Here is a 12,182-nt window from a genome sequence, read left to right as displayed (position 1 = left end):
CATCCATCCATCCATCCATCCATCCATCCATCCATCCATCCATCCATTATCTTCCGCTTATTCCAAAGTCGGGTCGCGGGGGCAGCAGCTTGAGCAGGGAGGCCCAGACATTTCTGTCCACAGCCACTTCTTCCAGCTCTTCTGGGAGGATTCCAAGGCGTTCCCAGGCTAACCGGGAGACATAGTCTCCCCAGCGTGTCCTGGCTCTTCCCCGGGGTCTCCTCCCAGTTGGACATGCCTGAAGCACCCCCCTAGGGAGGCGCCCAGGGGGCATCCTTACCAGATATCCTAACCATAGGTGAGGGTAGGAACGTAGACCGACCGGTAAACAGAGAGCTTTGCCTTACAGCTCAGCTCTCTTTTCACCACAACAGACCAGTACAGAGTCCACAATACTGCAGATGCTGCACTAATCGTCTGTCAATCTCACACTCCATTCTTCTTTCACTCGTGAACAAAACCCAGAAAGATTATTATATTTTTTTTAATTTAAAAAAGTATTTATGTTTAACAAAATTAAGAAAGACTTCTTTTTGGGGGGGTTAAAAAATAGTATTTGTTTAGTGAAGTCAAGTCAAGAAATACTACTTTATTTTTTATAAAAAGTATTTATGTTTCATGAAGTAAGACCATTTTATTTTTTAATAAAAAAAACAAGTATTTATGTTTAATGAAGTCAAGAAAGACCTTTTTTACATGTATTTTTTTTTCATGAAATAGTTTTAAGTTCAATTTTATATGTCAGGAGATACATTGTTGATGTTACCATTAAACTGCACTTTCAGTAAAGTAAGTATTGGCAAAGGTCAATGTAATTTTTATGTTGAGGTGGCGGAGGGTTGTTGTCAGCAGCTGCTGAAAGTAAATAATAAAGTAACTTGTAATCTAACTTAGTTACTTTCCAAATCAAGTAATCAGTAACTTAACTAAGTTACTTTTTCGATGTAACTATGCCGTCACTGCTAATCAATGAGCTGCAGTGCTGCTGACATCAAATCTTCAGCTCACCTCGACTCGTGAAACCTGTACTCACTAGGTCATAAGAAGTGAGCTGGAAGCGTGTGTGTTCACCCAGTGGAAAGACTCTAAAGCCACGCCGAGTCGAACGGTTTGGACCGAGCCAAGCTTATGGAAAAAAGCCAAGAGTGTCCTGGATCTGCGACACATCCTTGATCTCAACAATGAGACGGTGAAGGAAGTGGTGGGAATATTTTGGGAACTCCCTTCTTTATACTTGTGGCTTACATGCTGTCTCCTGACATGTTTCAACATCTACCCTCCTGTATAAATGGGATAAAACACGATATCAGCTGCTTGTCATTTCTGTGTACACGTTTCCAAGAGAAATAACAAAAGAGATCTGAAAACTGATTGTTTTCAAGTTTACAGAGTGTCTTAAACGTCACTATTTCAGCTATTTATACTATTTACTCGTAGGTTCCCCCCACCCTCCATTAAAAGTAAAAAAAAACTTTAATTCTTTGTTTTCTTTGTGTATTTCAAAGGCTTTGAAGATACAATAGAAAAGTGAATGCAGGCAACATTCATTTCACTTTATTTTTCTTACAAGGTCTTCATGAGTCCTTGGTGAATCTTCAAGCCTGACATTCTTTGTTCTGGTTTCTCAGTTAAACTCATAAGTTTCAGATGAAATAACCTTTGTACTAATGTTTCTGGTTCTGGTTTACGTCAACTGACTTTAAATTCATTGGAAAATGTCCAGAACAGTAAATTTGTTGGCATTCCAATGACCTGATTTTAGAAAAAATATACGGTTGCATCTTCTCATGTGGCTTTACCAATTTTATTTTAAGACAATTTAGTTCTAGTTTTCTTTGTGTCTTCAGAAAGCTGCTATCAGTTAATTGCACACATAAATAAAGCAAGAATTTGACCCAAAGCAATATAAAACACAGACTCAAAGATCTCTTCCTCGCAAGAGCAGATTTCTGACAAACTGCCTTAGCGCTCGGGAAGATTGTTAGTGAAACCACGAGATGAGAGAAGTTCAACACGTTGTCACTTATTGTGCGACGCAGCGATTATGCCACAGAAGGTTTGTCTTTTAAATGAGTCTCGTTGTCAGTGTGTGTTTGAGATCAGAGTTTCTTTGTTCTTATGACCCTCTGGAGTGACTCTGATCCAATTAAAGACCCCCCACTCCTCCCCAACACTGTGCCTTTGGTCACCAAGCCTCACCTATCACCTCTCACAGAAAACAGCTTAAGGATGGGAGCTGATTTTCTTTGTCTGTTTCCCTTCAAATAAAACAGAATCTTAGTCATTAAAATGCTGCATTAGAGGCATCATAATGTTGGTTAACAGTGAGTTTATTCAAGTGTCAGATAAAATATCATTTTTGTCCAAGTCATGAAATCAAAATTTCTCTCTGGTGTCAGAAATACGTAAATCTAATAAGAGTCAGTGACAGACAGGAAGAACTTTCAGTTTGGTCTGTAACATTTCTGATTTCTGTCAGTCTTTTTAATTTTTTTCTTTTTAAATGACAGGGGCATAAAATGTCAGAGGAAAGTTCACACTAAAGAATAAACAAGAGATGCGATGATAAGCTACAAGCAATTAAATTTAACTATAAATATTTTTTGCATTAGTAATCTAACTCCAGATAAATTTTGCCAATTCATGTTGTGGACAGATAAAAACAAACAAACAAATACATAAATAAACACTGCCTTAGTTATGGGTTTGAACATCTGACCCAAATATATATTTTTTTATTTCTTTTTTTAAAAAGTCCCATTTTCACTCACATCACGTAGCAAAGAGGGGAAATTGAAAATGCCATCTGTACATAAATGTCATGAACAGGATAACTTGAAAAATAAGTGAGTGTAGACTTCTATTTTGGTGTGTGGCTACATCTTTGTAAGTTCATTATCAAAAATTGGATTGCCACATCAAAATTCAAGATGGCCACCACTGAGATTATATGTAAACCAGCAACCCCAATCATTGGAGGAAACTATGCTTTCTAGTTTCCATCCAGCCATTTTCTTTACCCGCTTCTTCCAATTTTGGGTCACGGGGGTTGCCGGTGCCCATGTCCAGCAATCACTGTGCGAGGGGTGGGGTACACCCTGGACGGGTCGCAAGTCCATCACAGGGCCACATAGAGACAAATGAGACAAACAACCATTCATTTTCTCACTCACACCTAGGGACAATTTAGAGTTACCAATCAGCCTAACATGCATGTTTTTGGTCTGTGGGACGAAACCAGAGTACCTGGAGAAAACCCACGCATGCATGGAGAGAACATGCAAACTCCACCCAGAAAGGCCCCTGGACCGGGGTTTGAACCAAGGACCTGCTTGCTGAGAGGCAGCAGCTCTACCAATTGCACCACTGTGCTGCCCGCTTTATAGTTTCTATCTTGCTTAAAAGTAAAGTTCCCTCAAACAATTGTGGTGACCACGGCCCTCATGGCCAGCCCCTAGCTCCACTAGTGCATCTGGTGATGGATAAAATTGCTCCCTCCGCTTGCCATGATCCGTCATTCTGCACTGCCTCAGATAAGCCAAACAACAACCCCCCCCCCCCCCCCCACATACACACACACAATTAAACCTACTCGTTTTTCTCCACAGTGTAGAATACTCCCGCGTACGTCCATCCACGCGTACATACTCGCGTACAGTACGCAGAGAGTTCAGACTTCGTACTCGAGCGTACACACCTATGGGGATGATTACAACTGATAGCGACCATTTAATAGGCTGATAACATCCGAACCGGGTGGCGTACACCCTGAGCGGCTGCAGAGCAGCTTCACAGACAAGGGGCGTTTACCTTCGGGACAAATTGAGGTCGCTGATTGGTCATTTGCTAACACGCCTACTGGATTGATTGACAGGTCGGAGAAAAAAAAAAAGAGCGCTGGCAGCCTCAGCCGCAGCGGTGTTCTGTTTATATGTTGTTAGTAAAAAGATCTTAAAAAAACAGGGAGCGCTGGCTCTGCAGCCCACACATCAGACCAGTCCACCAGGAAATCTCCAGACCCTCCCGCAGCCACGCTGGACCTGAGTTTAATTTGCTCTTGACAAATTACTTCATTTCTCACCATTTCAGTCATGGAGTCAACGGAGGAGGAAGAGATCACTGCCTCTTGGCAACAAAACAAAAGAAAAAGCCAGATCAGGGATGAAGAAGGGGAATTTAATACATTGGTGTCACATACAAAACAGTCCGTCGCTGGGCAGTTTATTGTGCGACACCGCGTATGTGTACGCGGTCGTAAAAATTGAGCTTTGCGCGAACATGCCCTGCGGGGGTACACTCGTATCTCGAGTATACTGGGGGCTTAACTCCTTCACTCTTGACTATATTGCAACAAAAGCATTAATGTTTACTTGCATTACATGTTCAGTTTTGGTCCAGAAAAACCCTCATCCTGAAAACTACAAAGTTTCACTATTGAAAGCCTTCAGCTATGGAGGACATCAGTGTACTGCTTGTTTTACTGGACTAGGTCTTTTAATGTATTTATTTTTAAACTGGAATCACACGCCTTTTAGCATACACTGTATTTATCATAGCATCACCCGCTGAGGACAATGACTGCTGAATGATTAGTGCCTTCATGTGCAGCCACTGAAAGTTTCCAAAAGTCTCCAAAAACACTGGATAAAATAGCTGGATTTGTAGTTAGTATCTTTTATTTTATTTTTTTAAGTTGCTAGAGAAGTCTGAAAACTTGATAAAGTCACAAAGTTGTCAACGCTGGGAGTTTAAAAGTAGCCTACAGCCTTGGTTCATCCAATGACATTGATCCACAGGCCATCAATGGCTGCAGTTTGCTAATGCCAGATTGTTTGCTCTGCTCACTTTGCTTGGAACCACAGTTGAGGTGGGTCAAAAATGTATGCAGGGAATGAAGACGCAATTGGCAGACGGTGAGTCAATGTAAACTGATTAAAGTCATGTCAGTGGAGAAGCGGCTTACAGTGTGTCTCTCAGCTGGCCTGAGAACATTTTGGGATCCTCCCAGAAGAGAAGAGGTGGCTGGGCCTCCCTGCTTAAGCTGCTGACCCCGCAACCTGACTCCAGAACAAGCAGAAGATGATGGATGGATGGATGGATGTCATGAAAAGAGAACCTTCATTCTACAAGTGTATTTCAGTCTAGAACTCAAGATGGGCTCACAAACATAGCTGCAGTGTGATAAATAAACACTTCTGTAAAAAGAAATGCTGGGAGGCAAATGCTGAATGAACCATGAACCCCAAAGAAAACAACTTCATCATCAGAACGTGATTGTATTGAGGAACATTGGCACTGCTCATCCAGCTGCTCTTTATCAAATTACACTGAGGACAGAGTAACAATGGGATGTTGATTCAGTAATTCACACGCAATGATCCTTTACTTTGTGACGAGTGATCCCTAAACCCACAGCAGTGACAGTGCTGTTTGATGTGTATTTGTGTGTCCCTGTGTGTTTATTTGTATGCAAAATAAAGGTATGACTCACTGCATTGCATCTGCAGCATTCACATGAGCATTTCTCATCACTGTGGTTATACAGTACAAATGGGTCATCAATGCACATTATTCTAAAAGTAATCCTGAAGACGTGCATGAACAGTTAACACAATCTCTCTGCAGTGTTGGTGTTAGTGAAACTGATATTAGAAGAACAGTAAATACAGCAGAACGTGATATACAACCAGTCTGTTACATTACACATGCAGTCATTAGAATATGTAGGACTTTTATGTTTTATGATGTAATTTTCTGTATTCTAACAAAAAAGGCAGTTTAATAGAAAATATTATATATTAATAATATATATATAGAGAGGTTTAAAACTGAAATATGTTTAGTAGATGATCAAGCTTAAAAATAGTATCAAAACCCACAATATGTATTGGATGACTAAGTTCTGAGGTGTTGTATGAGAAAATCTGGAGTGGCAGAGAAGTATGTTAGACTGGTACAGGACATGTATGAGAACAGCAAGACAGTGGTGAGATGTGCTGTAGGAGTGACAGATAGCTTCAAGGTGGAGGTGGGATTCATCAAGGATCTGCTCTGAGCCCCTTCTTGTTTGTTCTGGTGATGGACCGACTAACAAATGAGGTCAGACAGGAATCCCCGCGGATCAGTGGTGGCCGGCCAGTAGAGAGCGCTAGGGTGCCGCCCCACCACTTACACTACTCACCGTATTACCTTGAAGACATTAAAAAAATTAAATAAAAATGAAATAATAAAATAAAAACATTTCTACACATATATATATATATATATATGTAGTGAACCAGATGACCTCAAATCTACCAGATGGACAGAGACTGTTATTTTCATTGATCTGAATAAGTCTGAACCATCTGATGACTTTCTTTCTTGAATTAATCAAGCAGAAAAGACAATTCTTTATAATCATTACTGTCTTACAAATGTTTTGATAATCAAATTGTGTTAGTTCACTCAATGCTTTACAGGTTGAAAAGAACTACTAATTTTTATTTTACATAAACAGTAAGTAATGATTTTTGTTCCTCATTCAGAGAAGAAATCACCTGAATATGCCTTTCTTGATTTTCTGTCTGAAATGAGCAAGCTGTCGTAAGTATGTTAAAGGTTGGTTTTCGGTCAACTAAAATGTTTACCGAGAAAAATGTCATGTTTTACTATTTGAAAAGATTACAAAGTGTGAGACTCCACGAAGTCTGCTGTTGCTGCAATAATCTTTTCTGTATGTTGTAAACAATCCTTGACTTATGATAACATCTTACGTCACAAATCCACTCCTCTTTCTGGTCCTTCCACGAATCAGAAAGCTCTAAATTGAACAGGAAGTCGACCCAAATAAAATGTGGCAACTTCTCAGTTCATGAGAGTCCAAGAGAATAGAGAATAGAGAATTATGAATTCCAGAATTCCAAGAGAATGAGAGTTCTGAGAGATGCAACCGGTTATGAAGAGTTTGGAGTTATGAAGAACCAGGGACGTTTGGGATTATACTTCTGTTTGAACTAACCACGCACGACTCTCCGAGGATTTCTAGCTGTTCTGAACGGAGGCGCTGAAACAGTCTGAAGGACTCTTACTGAGCTGATCTATCGTCAAACCAGGTAAAGATTTCCTCTTCGACTCAAGTGTACCGTGGACGGGCTGAGGATCTGACGAAGCGTGCAATTTCTGGTTAAACAGATTAAACTTCCCTCACACAGTTCTCTGTAAGATAATCTCCTTTCACTCTAAAACCCACCTCTCTCTCATAAATCAGTACAGATATTTTAGAAATATCTTAAGCAAAGTCCTCAAATCACCGCCGAGTGATTTGAAGTTCATTTTCTGTGAAACTGTCTGTTATTATTTTCATATTTTGCCAAATTAATGTAAATGTTTGATGTTAAACTTTGATTCTGAAAATAAATGATTCCATTCATTTGATGGGTCAAAGATAAATAACGTCTCTCGTTACATTTCTGTTAAGTTCAATGCACGGCATTTACAGTCAGAAAAATGAAGAACTCGTGAATATTGTATGCATATATAATTCATATATTTGTCATACAACAAGTGACACGTACCTCACGTGACTCACTACAAACTGGTGGCCCGTACGAATTTCATGAATGACTGTTAAATCCGTGTGTAAATTGATTTTACGTGTTGGCATGGTGAAAGAGTAACAGCTGATGAGCTGTAAAGTTTACGCAGCGGCTGAGCTGCGCGCTTGGAGCTGCACTCTGCAACTAAACGCTGCATGTTTAAGCGTTGGGCTGGCAATGTTTTAAAAGCTGAAATTGTGTCATTAAGTCTAGTGTAAGCTGAAATGGTACGTCTGTTATGTGTAACTAAGAGCTAATGAGCTGTGGAAGACGTTATTCTGTCTAAAAAGTACGAGGTTCTGCTTTAAGACCCGGCTGTGACCAGTTCGGTTCTGTTCAGTTTGAACGAGTATTTTGAACAGATGGATAAACGTTTTAAAAGCTGAGTGCCATCTCAGAACACAGTTAGAAGTTGTTTCGTTACAATTTTTAGCAGAAAAAGTGCATTTTGATGGTTTAAAAGACGAAAAAGTGACGAACTATTTTACGCTAATCTAACTTGCTAGTTGGAGAACACGCTTCCTGATTGGTTGAATTCGCTGTTGTGGAGCGCTTTCATTGGTTGAAGGTTTGACTGACGTGGCTACGTCACTTCCTCTCACCCTACGCTGCTGCCATTGGTGATTTCAGTCACGTGACCCGGATATGAAATTCATTTTCATAGGGAAATAAAATCTGCTTTTTAAAGCTGAAAAGTAACTTTAATGTGGTTTTGACACGCTGGTCAAGTGCTTCGAAGCCTGCTTGCTGAAATTTTGCTACGTTAGAGTTTAAAATTCGCCAAAAAACGATGTTTTTAAACAAAGCTAGCGATGCTAATTTTAAGCTAACAAGCTAACGACCGGAGCTTAAAACTACGCTTAAAATCACTAAATGAAGCTACTATCAGTCCCAAACACTCATGTTCAAGCTATAAAGTCTGATTGCAAAAACTTTTGCCACGTTTGTGTAAAAAATCCGTTCAGAAATGTTGATTTTGACCGAGTTTAGCCGAAGCTAACTTCAAGCTAGGCGGCTAACAACAGGATGTCAACCGAACGCCACAGGAAGTTATAGCACCCCTAGTGGACAACACAAAAAGTGACGGAGTTATAATTGTTGAGGTAATGACTGACATCTCCTGGCGAGACGTGAGATCACAGATTTCACTTCGTTTTTTAGGTAAAAAGTGAAATTAAACGTCTTTTTATTTTTCTGTAAGACAAATTCTGAGTTAACAAACTTCCTCAAAGCTGAATAAAACACTGTTATCTTACATTTTAAAAAGTAATAGGTATTTATGCAAAGAAGCGTTTACCAAAAAATTTTATTCACTGATAAATCCTTAAAACAGGTCCAAAATAAAATTAGAAACTTTTTAAAAAAAAACAGATACAGTTACAAATATTCACAGAGTTGAACAGTTTACTCATTTTGCTTGAAGGATAATACACGTTTAATTGCAAAATCACTAAATAAGAGTAAATTTATCAGGAAAAAGAGATTTTCTGTTTAATTTACAACCTAAATAAAATATCTCTCTATTTAATTTTAAATAGAAGCTATACAGGAGCAAATACAGTTTTTCTGAAGAAAGACTGAGTATTCCTCATCATCAAATTCTTTTCTCTTTTCACCCACCTGGGTTGATGAGTAACTGTTTAAAATAGCAAATTTCTGGAACAGAACGGTTTAAAATATGTTTTAAACTAATATTGCTGTGAGACTAAAAGAAAATTTGCAGGTTTATAAAAAATTCAGTGTTTTAGAGTAAATACACTAAAAACAGCTTGGTACTCTAGTATCTGTGGAAAATAAGCACAAAAAGTAACACTGCAAAGAGAGCATTTACTTAAATATTCATGAATTGGGGTAAAACCTGAGAAAGGTACCCACATTTGAATAAAGTTGACTTATAACAGTACTTCTGTGTAAACCCAAAGCTAAAATAAGTGTGAAAACTCATTGACTTGAATAAAACTATTTACCTGTAAAATATCTAAAGCTTGCAACTGTTCAAACAGATAAATTGCTATACAGTGAAAACATGGCAGGTGCGTTAGAACAAGATGTTGACATAAAGGGAATGGAGGACTACTTGGAGAATGCGCTCGCGCTTCTCGGAGCGTCCTTACGTCCATTTATGACTCAGACAGAGAGCATGGACCCAAAAGAGTTAGTGGACAATCTGAAGGAGGTTGCAGATAGTGTGACCTCTGCAGAAATCACAAAGTCCAGTTATGAAAAGCTGGCTAAAATTTCAATCTTGCTGAAAGAATTATTCTATAAGGTTGTTGAGAAAAGTGATAACCTCAAACTAAGGTTAGACCGTGAAACAGCGTTTGCTCAAGAAATTGAAGAATACGTTCTTCAATTTAAACGTGAACACGAGGCCCGCATAAGACAATATCAGGAAAAGATGTCTCAAGAACAGCAAGATACAAGTACAGAAATTACTGTGTTGAACAGCAAACTAGAAGTACTCGAAGCATCACTATCGGAAGCAAGAAACCACTTAAAGACTGAGCTGTTAAAACAGGCTCAATCATATGAAGGGAAGATTAGGGATAAAGAACAAGCGTACCAATCCGTGCGTGCAGATAACGATGTGCTACAAGCACAGTTACAGACCGCATTGAAGGAGCTGGACGCTTGCAAAGCAGACAAGACGGAATCACTCCGACGATGGCTGACTTTAGTAAAAAAATATCAGACATCACAGGAGGACCTGAAAGCTTGTGAAGAGAATTTAGCTACAGCTATAAACCAGATTTCTGATATGGGGCGGCCTGGTCTGAGACTCAAAGACGAACAGTCTAAGGGTCCGAGACAGCCACAAACTCTCCAGTCAGATGCTGTTGCACCTCTTCCTCCTGACAACACGCCGTTACCCCCACCCCCACCATGGGCGGTAGGGACAGAACTGCACAAATATGTACCTCTTCCTCCTGACACCATGCCCCCACCCCCACCACCATCATGGGCGGTAGGGACAGAACTGCACCGATATGCACCTCTTCCTCCTTATCAGCCACCCCCACCCCCACCATGGGCGGTAGGAGCAGGCCTTGACCAATCTGCACCAATCACGCATGTGAGACCGTTGATACAGTCTCCTTCAATGGATGATTTGCAGAAAGTCTCAAAATATGTACAACGTTTCGTTCCCGGCCCTATGGGGTCAGCAGGAACAAAAGCGTACCTCAGAGATCTGGATTTCAGATTGAGAGCTTATCCTAATGCTACGGCAGAAGATAAAATCAGTCTGATACGACTCACTTCGGACAGAGAGGTGTTCACCTTCATCGAGCGTCTGCCAGATGCAACGAAGAGGGATTACAACCTTCTGTGTGAGGCTCTGATCAAAGAGTATGACTCTTGCACGGGACCTGCTGGTTTTCCAGCCGCTGACAAGGTCACGCAGGGCAAGAATGAACATCCAAAAGTTTATTACAAAAGAATCTTCCAAGCTTATTTTGGTAACAGAAATGAGACCGGAATGGAAGAAGATGATGGTTTTAAGTTTGTTTTCACCAAAAATCTCCACTCTGATTTTAAAAAATCAGTACAAATGATGGCAAATTTCAGAGAAAAATCCATCAGTGAGATTAAACAGTGTGCTGTGAATGTGTTTGAAGCATGTTCTCGTGATAAGACGCCCATTGAAGTGTTTCCAAGTGTAAAGGTTAAACCCCACCCTCTTGAACTAGAAGGACGACGTGCTTCGCCACCTCCTCCTAAGAAAGAGAGAAAACAGTCTGTTCAAAATAACAAACCACGTAATGAAGGTGCACGTTGGGACAAAAATGCTCCTCTTTCAGAGGATGAACGTGATTATCGTAAATGGGGTGAGCGCAGGACGCAACGATATGAGAAACCATATCGGCAGGGGCAGTACGTAAAGGAACCCTCGAAAGACGTACCTGACCGTCCCCCACCTCGGACGAAACGAACCGAGGCGAAAAAATCACAAAAGTCCCAGAAACAAGGCCCTACACCTCTAAACTCGGAAGAGACAGAGAAAATACGCAGGTTGTTAGAAACTTTGAAACACACTGACACGGGAACCCAACCAGGAGCACTTTGCAGTGATGTAATTCCCATTACATCTAATGGCGCGAATGACAACATAACAGATGTCGGTGAAACACACCAAGACATAACTGTTGTTCACTCAAACAACCCCTCATCAGAAGAAGGGGGGGTAAACACACACACAAACGATGGCGAGTCATCGCAAGCTGAACACTCAGAAACAGCTTCTGCTGTGCTGACGGTTCAGACAAATCAAGATTACACAGATAAATCTGAACGCGTGAAAAAGCGTCAGAAAAAAACCAAAAGGTTTCTGTGTAACTTTATCAGAAAGGGGGCCGCCAAAAAGGCGTACCTGTCAGTAACACTCGAAGGTGTCCTCACACACGAAGCACTCTTGGACGGTGGGGCAGACATAACAATTATGTCAGCTAAACTGTTCGAGGAGCTGAGGACGGCCGCTGCCAGTGTTAACAGGATAATACCTCTCTCTGAATGTGCTATAGAAATGCAGGGTCTCTCAGAAATGAAAACAACCCTGACAGCTATAGCAATGGTTCACATGCAGATTGGCAATATGACACTGTACCA

This window comes from Nematolebias whitei, chromosome 5 (genome assembly GCF_014905685.2).
Source record: "Nematolebias whitei isolate Nwh7 chromosome 5, NemWhi1, whole genome shotgun sequence".
In the NCBI taxonomy this organism is placed as follows: Eukaryota; Metazoa; Chordata; class Actinopteri; order Cyprinodontiformes; family Rivulidae; genus Nematolebias; species Nematolebias whitei.
The sequence above is the reverse complement of the archived record's forward strand: the minus strand, read 5'-3'. Positions refer to the sequence as shown.